A 21,667-nucleotide genomic window follows, 5' to 3' on the forward strand; every position below is an offset into this window, starting at 1 on the left:
TTCTCCCTCCCTTCTTTCCTCCCTTCCTCTCTCCCTCCTTCTCTTTCGCTCTTTCCTCAAGAAAAAACACAGTTACCTACTGGGGCAAAATTTGAGTCCCCATTCTTGTTGAGCTCCTGGACAATAAGCAAAACACAGAAGACAAGGAGGCTCAGAGGGAGAAGGAAGAAGGAAGAGAAAGGAGAAAAGAGGAGGAAGGAAGAATATAGAAAAGTTTTTCAGGTAGGATGTTGGCGGAAATTTGAGGAGACTGGAAGCTGAAAGCTGGACAAAAAGGAAAATATTTTAGGCAGAACTTATTAACCATGTGGAAAACTAACAGAGGCATCAAAGAAAGGAAAGATTGTAAAGACTGTTTTCTGTAATTTAGAAATACACATAGCCTTGGTAATTTTTTACATATAAAGCAAAAGGTTTATATTATGGTAAAGGTTATAATTATTTTTATTTGTATATTTTATTTCAGATATTGCATTATTTTAGTTTGAAAATTTCTATTTGGCTTTGAAATTGACTATTTTATCTACTGAGATTTCCTGCCTTTTCATTCATGAACATATTTTCCTTTACCTCATTAATAAATTATAATAGCTGCTTTAAAATTCTTGTCTGCTCATTCTGACACCTGAAATATTTTTGAGTTGGCCTCTGTTGATTGTCATTTCTCTTGAGAATGTGTCACATTTTCCTATTCTTTATGTCAAGTAATTTTGGATTGCATTCTGGGCATTGTAATGTTATTCTGTAGAGACTGACTTGTGTTATATGCTGCCAAAAAATTATTTATATTTTTGGTTTTTGTATTTTAGGAGACAATTAACTTAATTGGAATCCAACTTTGAACTGTGCCTGTTGAGCCACAGCTCATACCTGTTTAGTTCTTTCATTCCTTAGTTGAGCAGTTTATAGTCTGAAAGGCACATGTGTGGTTCAGGAATCATCCAGAGATCTGGAAGAGCTTGTACACAGAATTTCTCCCACTCTTTCCCTTCTGGTTCACTCATTTCCAGAAAGACTATAGGTTTTCTATCAAAGGTTTAGATACCACACATGGTGCCAGTTTTGCCTATGATCAGGCTAAAATTCATATTAACAGGAAATTTATCCTATGCTAGTCCCTTTTTCCAAATTTCTATTACTTTCTGGAACCTGCCAGCTTTCATTTAACCTTCAAGTAATTGCTTTTTTTATATTTTGTCCATAGTTTATAGTTATTAATCTGCAGCAGGATATATCTATTAGGAGCTTACTTCATCATACTTGAAGTTAATTGATTTTTGATTATTAGATTGTTTCTCTAAATATGAAATCACATTTGAGCTAGTCCTCATGGATAAGGATTTTTTTTTTATCTAGCAGATGCCCAGACACATTCTTCAATTCACTGTGGGTGGGAACCTAAATCCAGAATACAACTGAGGTCCAAAATGTTTCTTAAAACAGATTTTATAGTTCATAATGGAAATATAAACATAATTCCAATTAATTAATTTATTGAAGAATTTATTGGGAGAAGGTGAGAGCTATATTACTATTGGACCACCAACCTATCACTGTATCAGACTCCCAGCAAAGCATTTTATTAAGTTGTTACACCTGTAAACGATAGCTCTTCGCCATCACAGACATACCCGACAGCCTACCTCTATGTTTAAGGTTTCCTATAGAGCAATTCTTGCTTTTTAATATTCAAATTCATAAAGTTTATATGTATCTCCATATGATGGTGTTCACGACTATTTATACATAAAAATTTTATATTTAAGTCTTAAATACTCAATATGTTTTTTAAAAAGGCAATGTGTAGAGAAAACTCTCGTTATATTCCAATTACAAATAGAACATCAGAGTCACATGTTTTCTTAAAGCATGCTGATATCATCAAAGGGAAGGTTGCTAGTGCAAGGAGGTATCAGAGTATTGCATTTTCTTATATAAACTGACTGAAAATCATATTGATAATTTGGTTTTCAGGAAGCAATATTTCAAGCATTTTATATCCTAAATTATTATTTGTTACATGTGTGTATATGTTTAAATTACATCTTAGGAAATTAATTGTGGATTTGGGGTTGATGAATAATGCATTGTAGTGTTTCCCATTTAAGAGAAAATATACTCTTTGTTAGTGTTTTTGTATAGAACATCAGATTTTTTCAAGAATAGATTACTGATCTGATGCTAAGAAGATGCTTGTAATTATATTTTTACATAAATATACATACAGGGGTACTATATTTGACAGAAAAACATTTTCAATTTTCCAAATGTGATCCATAAAACTTGTATGAGATGTGATCAATTTTCCAAATGTGATCCATAAAACTTGTATGAGATGTAGGTATCCCTACATATGTTTCTTGAAGAAACTCTAAAATAAGATATTATTACAAATGCAAATGTTTCTGACCAAGAGGCAAAGCATCCTGTGTAATGACACTAACTGCTTTCTGGAATACGCTGATGTGAAGGCTGAAAACTTGAGGACACTCTTGTTATACATATACCGAGTTGACTAATACATGACACGCACATAACTTGTGCATACATGACTGTATTGACATTCACTTATGCCACATATGGACTGCTTTTGGCTTGCAGACGTGTTTTGTGAAGCCCGCACAGTGGTTTAAAAATGTCCTTCTAGTCTCTGTTTCAATCTGGCTGACTTCATTGTGCTGTCTGCCTGGACCATGTGGATGTTTGAGTTTGGGACCTTAGATATGGGATTTGAAAGCAGAAAAATGGAGCTGAGAACACTACTTCAGATTGGGTGGGGGAACCAAGGTTTATCTTTTTGTCCTCAATAATCTCATTTTCTTGCCAATATTTTAGGACCTTCCCTTCACCAAACATTTCCTACCTATTATAAAGACATTCTTCTCTTTTACTATTTGATGAAGTATTTTTCAAAAAGAACCAATATAAAATATAAGACTAAGTTGTGTATTCAAATTGCAAGTGAATAGAATTTTTATTTTGTTTTTGTTTTTCTAAAATTATTGGGGTAACATTGATTAATAAAAATTATATAGATTTCAAGTATACAATTCACTAATACATCATCTGTATATTGCATTGTATGTTCGCCACCCAAAGTCAAATCTCCTACATCACCATATATTAGACCTCCTTTACCCTTATCTACCTCTCCTCTCCTCCCTTGACCTCTGGTAACCTCTAAACTGTTGTCTCTGTCTATGAGTTCTTGTTCGTTGTTTTCGTTTGTTGCTTTCAGTTTTATACCATACATATGAGTGAAATCATACAGTTCTCAACTTTTTCTTACTTATTTCGCTTAACATGTACCACATCTTGTTTATCCAGTCATCGATCTAAGAACTCTTAGGTTGTTTCCATGTCTTTGTCACTGTAAACAATGCTGGTATGAACATGAGGGTGCATTTATCTTTACAAAAAATTTTTAGGATTTTTTAAAATATAAGCTACAATTAAAAAAGCAACTTACTCTTTTTGGCCTTCCCATCTTTTTCTGACCTGTCAAATGTAAACAAACTCCCATAAAACCTCCTGTTTAGAAATATTTTTAAAATAGAAAACCTTAGGCTTCTGTCAACGCATCAACTGAGGTATAAGATAATTTATTTTAATAACACCTTCCCTCGAGACTGTTGATGAGACCCTTGGAAGTGTGCTCCTGGGACACCTGCCCCAAGATGACACCCCACTGAGCTGCTGCTGATGGCCACAGAGCCGCTAATGAAAAGAAGGCGGGAACCCCCAGCATCTTCCTCAGAGGCCATCACAAGAACAGTGTTGCCGCAGCAAAACTGGATTCAGTGTATTTTACGACTATAAATTGCAGGATTGGGGGGCAGACTGGTTAGATCTCAGTAATACTGTGAGGTGCCCAATTTATTCCTAAAGTCAGTGCTAGAATGATTTGGATCTTAAGCTACAGTAATTTACATTCATTATGATAATGCACATTCATTATGATAATACGGTTAAATGCTCACATCCATTATCTCATTTAAATGACCTGCTCAGTCTCCTAATTGCTACCAAGTCTTTCTAATCTAAAAATGACTATAAATAAACACAAAGATGTTCCGCACAGTGCTCTTTATAAAAGAAAATAACTGAAAACAACCCAATTATTCAACTTTAGGGAAATGTGCATATTATGATGTATACATACAATGCAATAAAGTTATGACAATGATATTTTCAGATTGTTCTTTTAGTGGAATGGTGAAGTTGAAATGGTGCTCTTAACAATATAAAAACGCATCAAAATGATAATAAAACACACCAGTGTTCAGAACCTTGTAAACAAGAGGGAGTTCGAATTTTTTTCTAAGTGTGAGTAGAAACCATCAAAATATTTTAAGCGACAGGGAGACATGACCGAATTTACGCTTTAAAACAATTTATTTTCTCTATGTGTTTTTTTATTCCTTCCAAATTTTCCACAATAAAGATATAATACTTTTTTAATTTTTAAAAGTTAAAAACGAACCAGGATGAGAAATAAGCTCCTAGTCCTTGCTTTGCAATCTATTCCACAGCTGGCAAAAACAAGCCCTAAGCAGGGAACAAACACTGAGAGTCAATGTCAGGACCTCTGAAGGGGGCTTTGAACACATCCTGGCTTGTGCCCTTCAATGCAGAGGGTAAAGTTATTTTTATGGTACAGACAAATGAGCCAACCCAAACACCTCGTGCATGCTTGTAAGCTGCTGCTTAGGGATGTGCCAAATAAACTGTAAAAGTGCTGCCCTAACAAGGAGATGGGAAGAGACAGCTGACCTTTATCAACTCAGTTTCCTTTTCTGGAGCAACTGATGCTACACAGTGACCCTTGTTCTCCTCCAAAGAGACAAAGTCCCAGTGTCTGCTACATCCACTCAAAACTGAAAGCTCTGGGACATGACATATGGTAACAATCCCTTGGCAACTCCCCCAGGACCACCCAATTCTGTACATGGAGTAGGTAAGTGTTGCCCACACGGTGGTATTTGGGCTACATACTCCCAAGTCCCCTTGACCTACCTGCCGCTATACCACACTTCACACTAGTGAAGTGAGTGTGCTCTTCTGTGCAACTACTTCCATGTGAATATACTCAGATAGACTTGGCTGACACTGGATCCTGAGATAATAGCTCTTAGGTTAAGATAATTTTTAACATAATACATTACCCAAAGAGGGCAAGCCTAATTCAAAATCTTTCAGGACACACAGGGCCAGTGGGAAGAGAAAGCAAAGTTCCAAGAAATCAATGAAATTTGACAACTTTGGGCCCAGTGGCAAGAAATATACAGGGAAAACACACGGGTTCTGAATCTGCTGCTGGCTTTGTTTCCTACTCACTCTATGACGTTGGGCAAGTAACTCAGCTTCTCTAACCTTAGTTTATACATGTACAAAACAAGGGTGAAAATAACTGCCTCCTAGGATTGGTATGATGATTTGGAAATACAATCTTTAAAACATATCAGGCTGTGTGTGATACATAGGAGGCTGAGGGCTTTACACAATGCAGTCCATAAACATAAATGCAGTATACCATTTCCTCTTTTTATGATATGAAAACCAAGGGCTGGAGCACTCACTCACTCAATGGAACTCCCACAATTTCACCATTGCGGTTACAGCCTTAACTAAGGAAATGTATTTTCCAAATGACCACCAGATCTTCAGATCCTGAAGCATGAAAACACAATTATGATCCCTAGAATTATGAAGTCAGGGAAACATAGTCATACATTTCGGAATTTTCCTCAACAAAAGCTAAAGAGGAAGATTCTATTTAAAACATCAATCAGAAAAGTAAGATAACTAACTACAAGGCATTCTTAGAGTCCTTTAGTTAACTGAGATTTTACTATATTTAGCAGTTAAATACAATAACTTGTCAATGCATGAGACTGCATAAACTACACTAAATTCATCTTTTTCTTTATTTAGGGAGAGGAAAGGAAGAAAGTGTTATCTCAGTTACAGAACAGTCATTTAATCAAATTCCTCAGCTTATAACCTACATAATATATTTCTAAATTATATATGACCCTTCCCTTCTTTTTTCCTCCTAGGTGTGCTAATCATAATTTTTAAAATCTTTTCAATAAAATGTGGTTTCTGATACCTCATCCTCATACACACACACACACACACACACACACACACACACACACACACCCATGCATGTGCTCTCCACTAGAGCACAAAATTCTCAGTCAATATTTTAGTAGTGTTTTTGAAGTAAGAATGGAGATATTACACTAAAAGCTTAAATTTAAAGAAGCACAAAACTGTAACATTAGTGGAATCTGAGTAAAACGTGGTTAAGATACCTATTTCAAGCAATACATTTCTCAACCAGAGCCTGTATTTCAATGAAGGATGTCTTGGGACATATGGCCAGCACTCTAGATACAGAAAAGGAAGGCCCCAAGATCTTTGTGAATCCTCATGGCTGAAGCAATAATTCAGAGTGGAAAGACTACATGAGAAAGAACACCTATTTGAGAATCCGTTGTCTACTGATTTGTCAGATGCCCTGAATTTCATATTGGTTGACTACAGAAAGGAGGTTTAGAAAACAGAGGCAGGCTCATGTGACTGCTTCCTCCATGTTGTACCAGCCATCTGTCACTGTCAGAAAAGTTCTGACCAAGGAGGGAAGGCAAAGAAAACTCCCCAGGTGTGACTCTGGAGACTCTACTGGCCGGTCCACGGTATGGCACTGCTGGCTTGTGTCCTCATGGAGCAATAAGTATTTCTGATTTGTATCAGTCCATTCCATTCATTTACAGTACATGACCCAGGAGTGTACGGAAGATAGATGGGACTCATTTTTCTAGAGATTCAAAATTACTTGGATACTGAGAGGGCTTAAGAAAGGGGTTGAAGTAAAAAGCATTCTGTTTTATATTAAATCAAATAGATTGTGAATGAGTAGAATGAAAAAATTGCATTAAATTTTAACATAAAAACATGTCACTATATTTTCGCTCTCTTCTACTTTCGGGGAATTGGGTGAAAATAAGAGTTTAGGAACAAATGGGACCATGAGGCAATGAAGGGTAAAGGGGAGGAAAACTGGGTTGGGAGAAAGGATAAGTCAACGCTAGTCCTGAATTGGGTTCTACCTTGCTGTTGGACCTGGGAGACGTGCCTTTCCTTTGTTGGAGAGATTATTAACACCTTATCATTAAATTATAATGATTACAACAACAAGGTATTAGTATATAGACATGTAGATTAATGGACTACAATAGAAAATCCAGAAATGAGCCCACACTTACATGATCAATCAATTTGCAACAATATTACCAAGGAATTAGTGGGGAAGAGATAATCTTATCAAAAATGGCGTTGAAACTATCGGAGATGCAAAATAATGAACTTTAACTCTTATCTCCTGTTATATGTAAAAATTTAACTTAAAATGGATCATAGACCTAAATGTAAAAGTTAAAGCTAAAACATTTCTAGAATAAAAAAAAAGAAGAAAATGCAAGCAATCTTGGGTAAGGCAAATTTTTTTTAAATAGATAACAAAAGCACAAATAGATGAGACATGTCAAATTGAATATCATCAAAATTTAAATATTTTCCTCTTTAAAAGATGCTATAAAGAAAATGAAAAGCATGTCATAGACTAGGAAAAAAAATAATTGCAAAACACACATCTGACAACTTATTTCCAGAATATATAAAAATACTTTTACAACTTAATAAGAAAACAAGTTTTTTTTTTAAATAGGCAAAAGATTTGAACAGAAATCTCACCAAAGAACATTGACAGACAGCAAATAAATCTATGAAAGCATATTCAACATCTTTAGTCACTAGAGAAATACAAATGAAAACCATAATGAAATATCACCACATGCCCCTTTAGAACGGCAACAATTGAAAAGACTGATCATACCAAGTGTTGATGAAGATGTGGAACAACTGGAATATTCATATATGTCTAATGGGAATGCATAAATGGTACAGACACTGGAATATAGTTTGACCTATTTTTAAAATAAACTAAAACATACATTTACTATGTAATTCTACTCCAAATTTATCCAAGAGAGATGAAAAAATTATGCTTACACAAAAATTTCTATGTTTATATTCAGCAGCTATATGGCCAAAAATTGGAAACAATCTGAATATCCTGCAACCGGTAAATGGAAAACCAGTTGATGTATGTGCACATACTGCTACTCAGTGATAAAGAGGTGAATGATTGATGCACACTGCGACGTGGGTGAACCTCAAATGCACTATGCCAAGTGAAAGAGATCAGACATGAAAGACAACACGCGGTCTCATTCTCTCTACACGAAATCTTAAAACAGGCAAAACTGTAGAGATAGAAAACGATAAAGTGACAGAAGTCTGTGGTTGCCACAGGGAAGAGATTTGGAAAAGGAAATTAACTGCAGAGTCAGGAAGAAACTTTTGAGAATAAAGGAAATATTCCCTACTTTGATTGTATTGGTAGTTAAAGTACTATAGAGAGTTGTAGAAACTCACCAAATTGTACATTTAAGATTGGTAAATTTTACTATATTTAGATTAGATTTCAATAAAGATTACTTTTTTTAAAAGGGAGTTGGATTGTAGAACTTCTAATGTCTCTTCGATCTATAAAGTATGATTCTTAGGGAACATGAATCTTTTATAACAGGCCTGGCCTTTTGCTCCAGAGGAAAGCGTCACCTCTGTTGTACTAGACAATAAACCAACCTGTCATCTTCTCCTGAGACGGACAGTCTCTACTTTTCAAGGCTCTTTGCTCTACAAACATCCTTGAAAAGATGGTCTAGAACAAAGGCAGTCAGCTATCCTATTTGTAAGACATCAAAACATTTGAGAAACCCAGTAAAGAATTCTTTCAACACTAATCACTTAGGCTTCCTCTGAATCTCTGTGGTTGAGTTTAGAGTCCAACCATCTGTGTTCAAAACGAGGCTAGCCACTGACTAGCTGACAAAATATTTTACTTCATCTAGGCCTGATTCCTTATCTAGTAGATTAGGATAACAATCTTTGTGTTAAAGTAGTTGGATAAGTCAAGTAAGAACACTCTTTTAAAGTGCTTTTTGAGCTCTAAGAAACTAAATAAATAATTAGTCCACTATGGACCTATAATGCTATTTTCATTTTCTTATATTGTCAGGTATTTTGCCAACTCCTTCTACTTCTTCATAGTCATTCGCTGCACTTAACATAAAACTAAGCAGATGGTAGATGTTCAATTAATCCTTAATGGTTGCCTAATACTTTGAATAACTCAATGCAATTGAACTTTTTCTCTGGTTTCCTCTTAAAAATTCTATAGCTTCTTTCCAACTTTTTCTCTTCTGACCTCCCTTTCCCAATCACTTTTTAAAAGAGAAAATCTATTCTGTTTTCCTAAAAAAGGCTCTTTGAATTCTATTCCAGCACCTAATGTGCAGTGACTTCTATCTGTGATAGGCCCTTGGCAAAAAAAAAAAAAAAAAGCTTCAATGTGTGATGTACTCAGCATGCTCACCAGGCAAGAAAAGTGTCCCTATAAATGGCACTTAGCATGGTGTTCATGTCCAACAGGGAATAAAAATGAGATATGAGAAGTTAGAAGAAAAAAATCCCTTGTATAATTTTTTTAATGCTCTAGTGGATCAACCCAAGAAAGCAGAAATGTGGACCGGGCCATCTGCTGTGGTGCACTAACGGCGATGGTGGAGGTTATCATGGTGATGATGATAACTGAGAATGATACAGTATAATTCAGATCATATCTTGCTCAGAGGGTAGGTTCTGAAGTCAGCATATAAAGTAAAATATGTACAAGGTCAAAGTTATCCTTGAAAAATATCTCAAGAAGGTGTCACATTGGGTGCCAAAGTTTTCTCTCTTCATCGAGGCTTATGTAATAAGCCTCTTAATAAGGCTTATTACACTTATGCAATAGCTTGTGTAATATCCAAACTTCCTCAGTTGAGCCTCAAATGATGTACTTGACTTGCAATTATGGCTCATTTTTTTTTTTTAATATACAATTTTAAACTCCATATTCTCCAGAAGATACTCGCACTGGGAGCACGTTGGCACATAAACAAACTGAACAAAAGCAGATTCCTGTCTTCCATCACCCCTTACTCACTGAGGTTAAAATGACAGGTAGAACTCTCTCCATCTTTCTCTCTCTCTTTCCTCCAAAGACAAAATCCACCTATGTTAAATGGGAATATGACACTGCTCTATGCTTTGAATGTTTTAATTTCCTTTCTCAACTTTCCATATCCATATCTTCTTTGATTTACGTAAATTCTCATGGAAAACACTGGACACACCTGCAGATAGCTTTTTCACGTATAGAAGATATCTAAAATTGATACAAAAAGAAGGTCATAATTAGTCTTTCCTCGGTTACATGATTAATGTACTCTGAGACTTAGGAAAAAGCCAGTAATTGGGAAGGTTTAAAAGTACACTGAGTGAATTCATTGCTGTCAGAGACAATTCACCATTTCACTGATGGAGCCAGCAGCAGCCCTTCCGAGAGCAAGAACTAGCCATAAATCTAAATAGGAAAATATCCGAGTTTTGCTACTGTGTCACATAAAATATCTCTTCTCAGAGCTGGAAGTATTTTTCAAAAGTAAGTTAGAGTCACGACTGTGAATAAAACAGGCTTCTTCAAGAATGAATAATAGAGACAACATTTGATCGGACTCCAAATTTGACCTTTCTTGGAAATTCTAATATCCAGCAAGAACTTGTCTTTGAACTCATAAACATAATTTGTTTGATTGTCTTCCAAATTTCCACTACGCTAAGATTGCAGGTGGAGAAGAAAAATAGAACATTGCAAACTGGAGAAGAAGACAGTGACTCCTCTTGAACAGAGGGTGTAACTGGCCAGTGGTCTAGACTGTCCCATAAGTGTGTCTGATTTGGCTCACAGTATGGCAGCCTAAACTAAGTTCATAAAATGTTTAAACTAATTGCTAATCTCAAAAGAATGGATGCTTCACATAGAAAAACGATATCCAGAGTTCCAGCTTCTCTTTGAAAAAATGGAATGATCTGGCATTTGGGGGTTGATATCACTTCCAGGCAACAGTCCGCTGAGACTGAGTAGAGACTGTCCCTTAAGACAGAGCAGGCAATCCCTACTTCGCCACAGTCTCCACCACTTCTTACTGTTTACCAGACACTGAGGTGGCGTCAATCATTGCTTTATCTAATAGCAGTTAAAAGGAAATCAAAAGTTTTGTACCTGTATGGTCTACCAAAGATGTGTGTGTGTTGTGGGGAGAGGGTGGAAACAGAGTGAGCCCTGGTTCAGACATTCAGGTTACCTGGTTGGCCCCTGTAAACATCTGAGTTTTGAATTTTATCTTAAAAGTTCACCTCCTTCAGGAAACGTGCCAATTTTAACTGAGCTGGTTATATCATTTGAAATGCTCTCCACCAGAAGGTTCCTTTAGATACCAATACAACTGAGATTTTAGATGCAACATTTTAATGATCTAAACGCAAGTAATATCATAACAAATAATTTTAAAAGAAAAACATTTCCACTGTCTTAAGGCAGCATATGGGCTCTTCTCATTAAAGGACCATCCTAAAAATTTACCACACATGGTGACATTCTTCCCAGAGCTCTAGTAGCTTCTCACTTAAGAATTTGGGGAAAGAAAACAGGCATAGTGACAATCTGTAATACGCAACCCTCCGAGTGAGGACAGGTTTGCCTACAATAAAGTAATTATGTAATAATTATTACGATAAAATATCATACACCTCAACACTCAATCAGAAAAAGTAATATTGAAAAACTGACGTTTTAAAAGATTAAAGGTGGTTACTGCAATATTTCTGAGGCAAGAGAAAAAAATTAAAGAGTGAACATTGCTTTTAGCACAGGCAGTGAGCTAAAATGATCTGATTGTTGCAAGGACATTGTTCAGAATATTAGATGACTCTAAGCAGCAACAAACTTTCCATATTTAATATGAGTCTGGACAAAATTAAATTTTAGAACAGTATAAGGTCGCACAGTTAATATGCCAACCCTTTTTACATTTATTTTAATCTCATCCCCCAGCATTGTCACCAGATCCCTGCCTTCTCTCCATCTCTGTAAATGGTGTAGACTCTTAAACCTGTGCTCACTCTCTTGGCTTAATTACCTTCCACGATAAGAAACTCACTTCATAACTCTTTAAAGTAGCCCATGTGGGCACCCCACTTTTGTTCCTCCCTGCTCTGCTGATCTTTGTAATACTCCCTAGAGAGAGTGGCAGGAATCCTTCCATCCATTCTTCCTCCCACCCTCCCTCCCTTCCTTTTTCAGTTATTTCTGTTCCCCTTCCTCTTTTCCCCCTCCCTTCCTTTCCTCTTCCTCTCCCTCTCTCTCAAGCTAGAGAGTACCTAACGCTTTTCCAAATCCCTTACCATGACTGCACTGGTGCCTGCTTTTCCTTCTCTTTCATTATACCCTAGCCACAGCAACCTTTCCATTCGGAGAGCTAAGAATTTTTTCACCCCTCAAGGCCTCTTTGTACTGGCTATTTCCTCGGACTGAATACCAGACTGTCAGGTTCTGCGTTAGGCCGCACTCAGTGTAACATGACCCCCTCCGCGAGGGTGTTCTGACTCTGCGCTCAGTGCTCTCTCTCCTACGTCACTTACTATCACCTCTCTGCTTTCTGTATTGTGTTATCGCCCTATAGCTGTCTTGTTCTTTATTTACTTATTTGTCTGTCTACCTCCAGCTAGAATGTAAGCTCAGTGAGGTCAGGAACTGTGTCTTCCTTGTTCCCTGCTGAAGCCCAGTTCCTAATACGATGTCTAGCTCTTCAGGTGCTCAATAAAGATTTGCTGATGAGCGAGAGAGCGAGTATGAACCACTTGAGTAGACCCCTTAGCTACAGAGTTAAAAACCAAGTATCACCAAAGCTGAAGGAATTCTCTACCACAAGATCTGCATTACAGGAAGTACTGAAGCCAATCATTCTACTTGAAACAAAAGGACAAAAAAATACATAACTATGAATAAGATGACTAACAGGCAGACAAAAGCAGAAAAGTACAACCCGTATTAATATTATAAGCTTAAAAATTACATAATAGCAAAAAAAAAAAAAAATTACATAAAGGCAAAAAAAAAACACTAAAAAGAGAAGATAACAGCTAATGCAACTTAGAAGTTAATGTTCAGCATATATGGTGATAATTTGAGACAACAAAAGCAGAAAAGGGGAGGGCATAGAGATCCAAAATCCAAGTATCACCAGGCCTCTGTTGGGGGAAGAGCATAGAGACTTATAATTTTGTGTGGCAGCAGAGGTCTAAGGCCAAGGTTTTCGAATGTTTAATATGCATAATGAACATCCAATGCATTAAATGCAAACCCCAGTACCCTCCTTTAGAGATTCTGTTCTGGAATAAGGCCAACGAATCTCACACAAGAATCTGAGGACTCTGATACATAGTCCTTTCCAGGGCTTAGATGGTGGTATAGCATCAATTTGGTAGTGCCCTTTCCCAAGGACTTATTTACACATGCAAAATTTACAAAGGAACAAAAGAGACTTCCTGGAAGAAAAGTGGAGTAAACTCTTCAAGGTTTAATGTCTGATAGAGGATGGTTTAGTTATGACTGAGGCCAGGTGGATTACCTGAGGATTATCAGAGCCCTAAAAAAGAACCATCCCCAACCCTATAAGCAGACTGGATTCTAGGCCTGGGCACATATGAACGGGCACGAGAACTACATCAGGTGACACTGATGCCCTTCCTGACCTGGCCTCCTGGAAGGGTATCAATGTCAGTTGATTCCTCATTGATAGAGCTCTTTGTAAGAACCCTATCTAAAAGGTCTAGAGCAGAGTTGTTGTTGTTGTTGTCATTTTATTTGTGGAGAAAAGTGAAAGAAATGCGAAGTGAAAACTTTCTTCAAAGCCTAGGGAGGAATAGGTGAAGAGGGGTGGCCCCAGAGCTGTGACTCCTCTCGCAAGATGCATCTTTCTCATCTGTGGCAGAGTGATTCTCAAAATAAGCATCTGGGAAAGATTTAGGTTGAGAAATATCAGGACCAGACTTTTTGTTCATCTGAGCATGATTCAGAGCTTGTATAATATGAGCTTTAAGAGAAATATGACCTTATTTTGTTGTCATAGGTTGGTGAAGTCTGGGGATATTGGTAACACTTGGAATCATAGAATATCAGCACCAGAAAGACTCAAAATGCATCTAATCGAACTTATCCATTTACAAGACAGGAAAATTGAGGATCAGAGAAAGAACAAAAGCTGGCCAACATGACATAGTTACATAGTGGAAGATCCAAAATTCATTTATTCTATCTTTTAGATATTTTTTGAGCATCTACCACAAAGCTAGCTCTTGTAGATAAATACATGAATTCAATTCATTAAACACTTATATTTTCCTACTATGAACCTGGCATTGTAATAGATACACAGAATATAGAATTAAATCAGACTCAGACGTTCTTATTAGGTGCTTACTATCTAGAAGAGAAGAGGAAGTTTTGTATAGAGATCATTGTACAACGTGATAAATGCCACTCTTGATAAATGTATATAGTGAGATGACATCATACACATGTAAAACGCCATTCCTTTATCTTATTCATGATAACAACAAGTCTAATAACATGTGTCGGTATAATTTAAAAGGTTTATTATTGCAACCAAATGGCATAAACCCTGCAAACAATCAGGAGCACTCTATAATCTACATCATTAATCATTTGGGAGATGCAAAATAAAGTCATACTGAGATATCTCTTCACGCCTATTAGGATGCCTAAACTTTAAAACGGTGTCTACATCAAGCACTGGCAAAGATGTAGAGGAACTGGAACTCTCACACCCTGCTGGTTGGGGAGTCAAGGAGTAAAATCATTTTGTGAAACAGTTTTAAAAGCATGTATATTTCATTTAAGTTTTAAAAGTTAAACAAATATCCACTATACGATCTAACCACTCGCCTCCTAAGTATTTATCCAAGAGAAGAGAAAGTCAAGGTTCATATAAAGACTTATACATGAACGTTCACATCACCTTTATGTGTAATCACCTAAAACTGGAAGCCTCCCTAAAATATATCAACAGGTGGATGGACAGCCAAATGTTGGAATATCCACACAATGGAATTCTGCTCAACAATAAACAAGAATGAACTATTGTTACACAGCAACATAGATGGATCTCAAAACAATTACACTGAGTTATAGAAGCCAGAAAAATAATTCACATACTATATGATTCCATTTTTTCTTTTTACAATTCTAGGGAGTGTAAAGTAATCTATAGTGATAAACTGCAGGTCAGTGGTTGCCTGGAGACAGATTTCTGGTGCATGGAGGGGCAGGTGGAGGGGGTTCCGAGGGGCAAAGGAAACTTGGAGCTGTTGATCTCACAGGCTTATTTATGTGTCAAAGCTTATTAACGTATATACTTTATGTTCCATTTATCAATAAAGCTGCTAAAAAGTAAAAAAGCAAAACAATAATAATAAATGCCAAGTAAACACATAAAAAAATCAAAGGGTTTGGTGCTACAGGACCTGACCCAGAGTGTGAGCCCCACTATGCGTGGCCATGCACAAGTCTCCAGACTTTTCTGGAACTGTTTTCTTTTCTAGAAAACTGAAGTAATAATTCTTGTCCTACTTATTTTATGAGATTGTAATGAGGAGCAAATAGAGGAACAAAGGCAAAAGGGCTTTGTAAAATTTTTAAACATTATGCACTGAGTGGTGATTATCCTCATTGGCAGACTCATGAATCTAGGAGGCAGGAAATTTCTCCGAGGACTAGTTAGAGGAAAGATGGCTGCAGGGCAAGAGAACCGAACACATGTACGAGGAACAGTGAATCCAGTGCAAAGAGAGGTGCCTTTAATGACAGATGGAAGCTTGGAAGCGAAGGCACCAGAGAGAGCCAAAAGGGCAGCAGAGAGAATGGCAGGTCTGACTCTGGAGGGCTGGAGAGCAAGGGGTGAACCCAAAAGACAAGGAAAGGGAAAGGAGAGGGCAAAGCCTCGCCTCAGAGTCACAACAACAGAACTCTTGGGAGCATGCGCTTGTGAACAGACTCTGCTTTCCTCATGGAGGCCAGACTGATCTTCATGACACTCACCTACCTGCTCTTGACATGAAGACGACCACACCCCAGGTCTGGGCGGGGGCCTAACTCTCCAAGCACATCGCCGGCCACTTTCCCCAGCACTCTGTATTCTGCCTCTCAGCAGGCACCATGGACCCTCACTCAAGCTATTTCCTCAGCTTAGACTCTGTGCTCTCCTATGTGTCAAACCTCTACTCATGCATCAGATCTCAGATCAGCTGTGGCTTCTTCAGGGAAGCCTGCCCTGGCCTCCCAAACTCAATCGGATTCCACTCTGATGCCTGCTCACAGCACTCAAAATGTTCCTCCACAGCCCAGATCACTGTTGCCCTTACATTGTTTAGTGCAGCGACTTGATCAGGGCCTGTCTCTCCCATCAAATGCATCCTCCATGGAGAAGGGAAGCACATCTATTTTTGCTCTCCAATGCAATCTGCGTACCTACCACAGGTGCAAAAAAACGAACAAACAAACAAACAAAAGATGACGAAGCAAGGAAAAAAGCAGTCTCGTGAGAAAAAGACTTTCTTTGAAACCATAAGAATTGGAAACCAATGATGTGGTGGGGAGGGAGGGAGGGAGAGAGAGAGGAGAGGGGAGAGAGAGACTCATCTACAAGGCATAGTCTATAATGTGGGCATTTTTATTATTCCCATTTTACACATGAGGACATCAAGTCTCAGAGAGGTAAAGGAACCTGCCTAATACCACACTGCTCACGAGTGGCAGAACTAGGAAGTGACCTGACTCCAAAGCCTGACCTCCGAGCCAGCCCTCAGATTTTCAAAGGAAAGTTGATCCCTAAGGTCCCAGTCAGCTCTAACTTTCTCCAATCATATAATCTCCAGAAAATTAGCTGGCAGGTTCCCCAACACGGCAGCCCCGTCAGCAGCCTGCGTTAACCTTTCAGACCTTCCAGACGTCCGCCAACTTGTTCCTCCAGGAACGACACGTTCTTCCACTTCTAAGCTAAGAACTGAGAAGAATTACAATCCAGGTGACTCCATGCACCAAAACGAATGGCTGTATAGCTTACATCAGCAATGCTGACTCTAAATTAATATTTCGATATCAATTTTCATCCACCGTTGAGCCACTCAGAGCTCTGCCCTCCCCAAGTGAGCCCGGGGCAGCCAATTCCCAGGAGGGTCAGAGGAGGCCCTACCTCCCGAAGTCCAACAAATTGCTTTGCCAGATGGGAGATCGCTGCTCAAAGACAGCTTCTCCTCTCATACGCACGGGCCCTTTCCATCATTGTTACCTGCGTCTCCAGTGGAGGTGATGTAAAAGGGAACTTTTTCCATAATCAGAAGTATGTGGGCATTGGTCAGTCAGTTATTACAACACAGGTTAATCATTTATGAGAGTCTACCAGCTCCCCAACATGTGTGCCAATTGATTTGCCCCTTGTCACGGCAGACTTGGCATTAGTCTAGTTTGGTATCTACAGTGTGTAGTGCAGTACATAGGCAACAAAACTTATTGAGGGCCTGCTATGTACCAGGTCTGTACCTCCTATGTACCCCTATCTCACTGAATTCTCACAATAATCCTTCCAAGTAAGCATTATCATCCCCGTTTTACTGAGAATAATACTGAGGCTCAGAGAATTTGTTACTCTAAGTCACACAGGTAAGACAGACAGGATTAGATTTAAATTCTTTAATTTAATTTAAAGTAGATTGTCTGGATCCAGGTCTGCCTAATGTCTATGAGTTTAATAACCACTATTTCAAACAAAGGGCCTGACAAATCTTACAGAGAAATAAAAATTTAATTATATCTAGACATACATTTAAGTAATCACATTACTGAAAAGAATGTGATTAGGCCAGTGCTATTCAGAGCATGATCCACAGACTGGTGCCACTCCATGAACTGTTGGTTTCCAGCCTACTGGGATAAGTAAGAAAATTAAGAGAAAGCAGTTAGAGACTTTGATAACAAATTGACATGGGCATAACATCCAAGCATGTGACCGTATAACTGATTGTTATTGTATTTTATGGAAGTATTGACCCATAATAGATAGGAATAAAATTTGTAAATGGCCCTTCTCTAAAGATAGTTTTTGAATAGCACTGAATTAGATGAAGTTGGGTCTGGGGGTGGGGTATCATTTGAGGGGTACTCTAGTCAGTACTGTGTGAAGCTCAAGGGTAAGGGCTCTTGGTTATCTTAGCTGATTATTGCCAATCAAATTCCTGCTCCTGCATGTATTAGCTGTGTGACCTTGAGCAAACTATTCAGCCTCTCCTGTCTGTAAAAGAGAGAATAACAGCTAACAGCACTAACCTCCTAGGATTACTGTGAGAATCAAGTAAAATTATCTAAGTGAAGCACTTAGCACAATGCCAGGCATAAAGTAAGCACCTTCATGCCTAGCTAAGTTGTTATTATTATTATTATCCTTATTACTTGCCTTCTATTGATGCCTATTCTGTCCTTAGAATGTATTCCTTTGGATTAAGCTAGTAGCCTTATTTCAAAATATGAATACCCCCTTAGAAAAGTAAATTCTTTAATCATATCAGCTCAGCAAATCATATATCACTAAGTCAATGATAACTAAGAAAAGAGAAAATAGAAGGAAAAGGCCCCCAAGAGTTCTTGGGGTGGAGTAGGGCATGAGAGAAAGCTCACGAGCATGGCTACAGACAATAAACTTGGTAGGGGAGCATCTTGAAGAGTAAAATTCTGGAGGCATGGGATGGGACCAGGAGCTGATTTGGGAGAGTTATTTTGAAGAGGCAGAAGAGAAAAGACATGACCCTCAGACAAGTTATATTACCTTTCTGTGCCTCAATTTTTTTTGGTCTACAATATGGAAATAGTAATAGTACCAACCTCCTGGAGTACTTGTGAAAAGTCAATGAGAGTATACAGATAAATAGATATATATTACAGATAGATACAGATATAGATACAGATAGATATAGATATATAGAGAGATAGAGATACATATATAGTTATAGACATAATCTTAGTGCCAGGTAAACAGTAAGAGCTATAGAGTATTTGCTATAATTATTACTATCATTAGTAGTAATAGTAGTAACAGAACATTTCAATCCTGGGCTGCTCTCTTGAAAGTTTCTGCTATTAAGACACTCCAGTCTATGGCCATGCCACCCTGAACAAGCCCGATCCCATCTGATCTCAGAAGCTAAGCAGGGTCAGGTCTGGTTAGTACCTGGTTAGTATTTCCTAGGTGGGAGACCACCTAGGAAGACCAGGTGCTGTAGGCATAAAAAAATAAAAAAAAATAATAAGGAATTGTAAGCATAAAAAATTTTTAAAAATAAGGAATTGTAATTGACAAGGTTCTTACAATCTGTGAGGTCAACCAAGGGTTGCCTCGCCTAAAAAAATATAAATAAATAAATAAAAAATAAAAGACACTCCAAGAAAGAGTATGAAGATGACTCAGCACAACCTAACCTCACCGCTGAAAAATCAGCACGTGACAGATCATTAAATCCAGCTCTGCATACAAATGACGACGTTCTTAAAAAATAAAAACCAGCCTTCCTAAAGCAGTCTCCTCCTAATTACTCCCTTAAATCTCTTGGGAATTATGCCTAAACTTTAGGAGGAAAGACTCTCATTTGTCAACTGCAGCACTGGGTGCTGTGCACACTGGACCCACCAGGTTGCAACAGTCTCCTGCCTGGGGTGGGATGCTGTGATGCCACACAGGGAAACCAGTATGACCCCAACATTACCGCCCTAAAAACACACGTTGCAAATCACGTTAAAAACATTCAGGAGTTCTGACGACCTACAAGACAAAGCCTAAACTCCAGAAGAATATCTTAGGTCCAACTCTACCCAGCACATACCAAGTTGGGTGAATGAACAAGTGAACCGCCCACTCTGGTCCAACCTTTTACTTCACAGATAAGAAATTTGAGGCCAATGAAGGCAAGTGATTTACCTAAAATTTTAAATGGGAATAAAGGGTAACTTTTAATTTAAAGAAGTATAATTTTATTTTAACTGGAAACTATTTTAAAAGACGAAAATGCTGGAACTCCAATGCAGAAATTTCAGGCATCTTGCAGATAGAAAGGAAGACATTTTGTAGTGCCGTAGGAAAGAAGGAAGACTGATCACTGCCTCTCAAGATTGCTACATAGACAATGTACTTCTGCCTACTTGTAAAGTGGGCTCCAACCAGGAAAATGTGAAATTGTCCCTATTCCTAATTAGTCAGCAGACCCCCAACCCAATCACTTGGTGACCTCTGCTGGCATCCCCTAGGTAATACACAATTGGTACAGGTGGTTCATGAGCCTCCTCAGAGGACATTTTGACCTAAGTACATGTCTTTGGACACACATAGCCCAGATCTTGCTTTTTCCAACTACTATTCTCCAGTAAAAGGAAGCAATGCTCTTCAGAGAAATGGCGTATTCTCGGGATGGGCAGGGAAAACACAAGATGAGCCTAGAGCATCTTACAGTGCCTGAGAGTGAAGATGTGCTCAAAAAGCAAAAGGCTGGGGACATGTCAAAGGGACACAGGATTCAACCTGAAAGAGCTTTCAATGGCCAAAGCTGGAATAATAGGAGAAAAAACAAGTAGAGTGGTATTGAGCCCACACAGATGTATACTGATATTAAAAATGATTGAGTGATTGATTGAATGAATCAATCAATTAATAACAAAAAGTGAGAAGGGGTTAAACTTGCTCTAGGAAATGGAGCTTAATCCCCCCCCGCCCCACCTTCCTTAAGTGTGAGCTGAACTTAGTGACCTGGATTCAAAGGAAAGAACATGGAAAGGGGGATAATAGTCACTTTACAGTAGAGAAACCTGGTAGACACCATCATAACCAAATAATCACAGCTAACATCACCAGCCAGAGTCGTGTCAGTATTATACGCATACGCCCCCGACGTGATATGATGAGAAGGACACTTCATTCTTCCCAAAAAAACCATAACCCAATTCTCATCATAAGGCAAACTTCGAACAGGCACACATTGAGGGCTATTTCACAAAACATAAAACTGACCAGTATTCCTCAAAATCATCAAGGTCAAGTAAAACAAGAAATGACCAAGAAGCCGTCACAGATCAGAGGAGACTGGAGAGACATGACAGCTAAACACACATGGCTTCTGTCCCAGAATGAAGAAAAACATTAGTGGGCAAATCGGCTGAAATCTGAATCAAGTGTTGACTTTTGAAGAAGGTACATAACAGTGTTGGTTTCTACATTTTGACAAACGTACTATGGTAATATAAGATGCTAACATTAGGGGAAACTTTTCTGTAAACTTGATATGTCTTTGAGGAGGTTCACACCAAGAGCACTGATGGACTACCAGGTAACTCAGCAGGAGCTTGTCTGTCTGTGGGTGAGGGCCTGGGTGGTAGACCAGCAGCATTACAACAGCACAGCCACGAATTCACTCCAAGGAAAAAGCCTTCTCAGTCCATTAGACATGTGATGGGAACTAGGAAGTTCCTATGTTATTAGGTGGACTCATCCCACAACCCTTCCAGTAAAAAAAAAAAAAAAAAAAAAAAAAAAAA

The 21,667-nt window shown here is 38.1% G+C and overlaps 1 protein-coding gene and 1 pseudogene across 6 annotated transcripts in view; one reads left to right on the forward strand and one right to left on the reverse strand.

The window, feature by feature from the left end:
- The window catches only part of SGCD (sarcoglycan delta), a 1,401,159-nt gene that overhangs the window by 916,283 nt on the left and 463,209 nt on the right, over nucleotides 1-21,667 (reverse strand). The gene's annotated exons all lie outside the window — the stretch shown is intronic.
- On the forward strand, nucleotides 19,239-19,371 carry LOC111737720 (annotated as a pseudogene).

The sequence above is a fragment of the Pteropus vampyrus genome, unplaced genomic scaffold (assembly GCF_000151845.1).
Source record: "Pteropus vampyrus isolate Shadow unplaced genomic scaffold, Pvam_2.0 Scaffold30, whole genome shotgun sequence".
Lineage (NCBI taxonomy): Eukaryota > Metazoa > Chordata > Mammalia > Chiroptera > Pteropodidae > Pteropus > Pteropus vampyrus.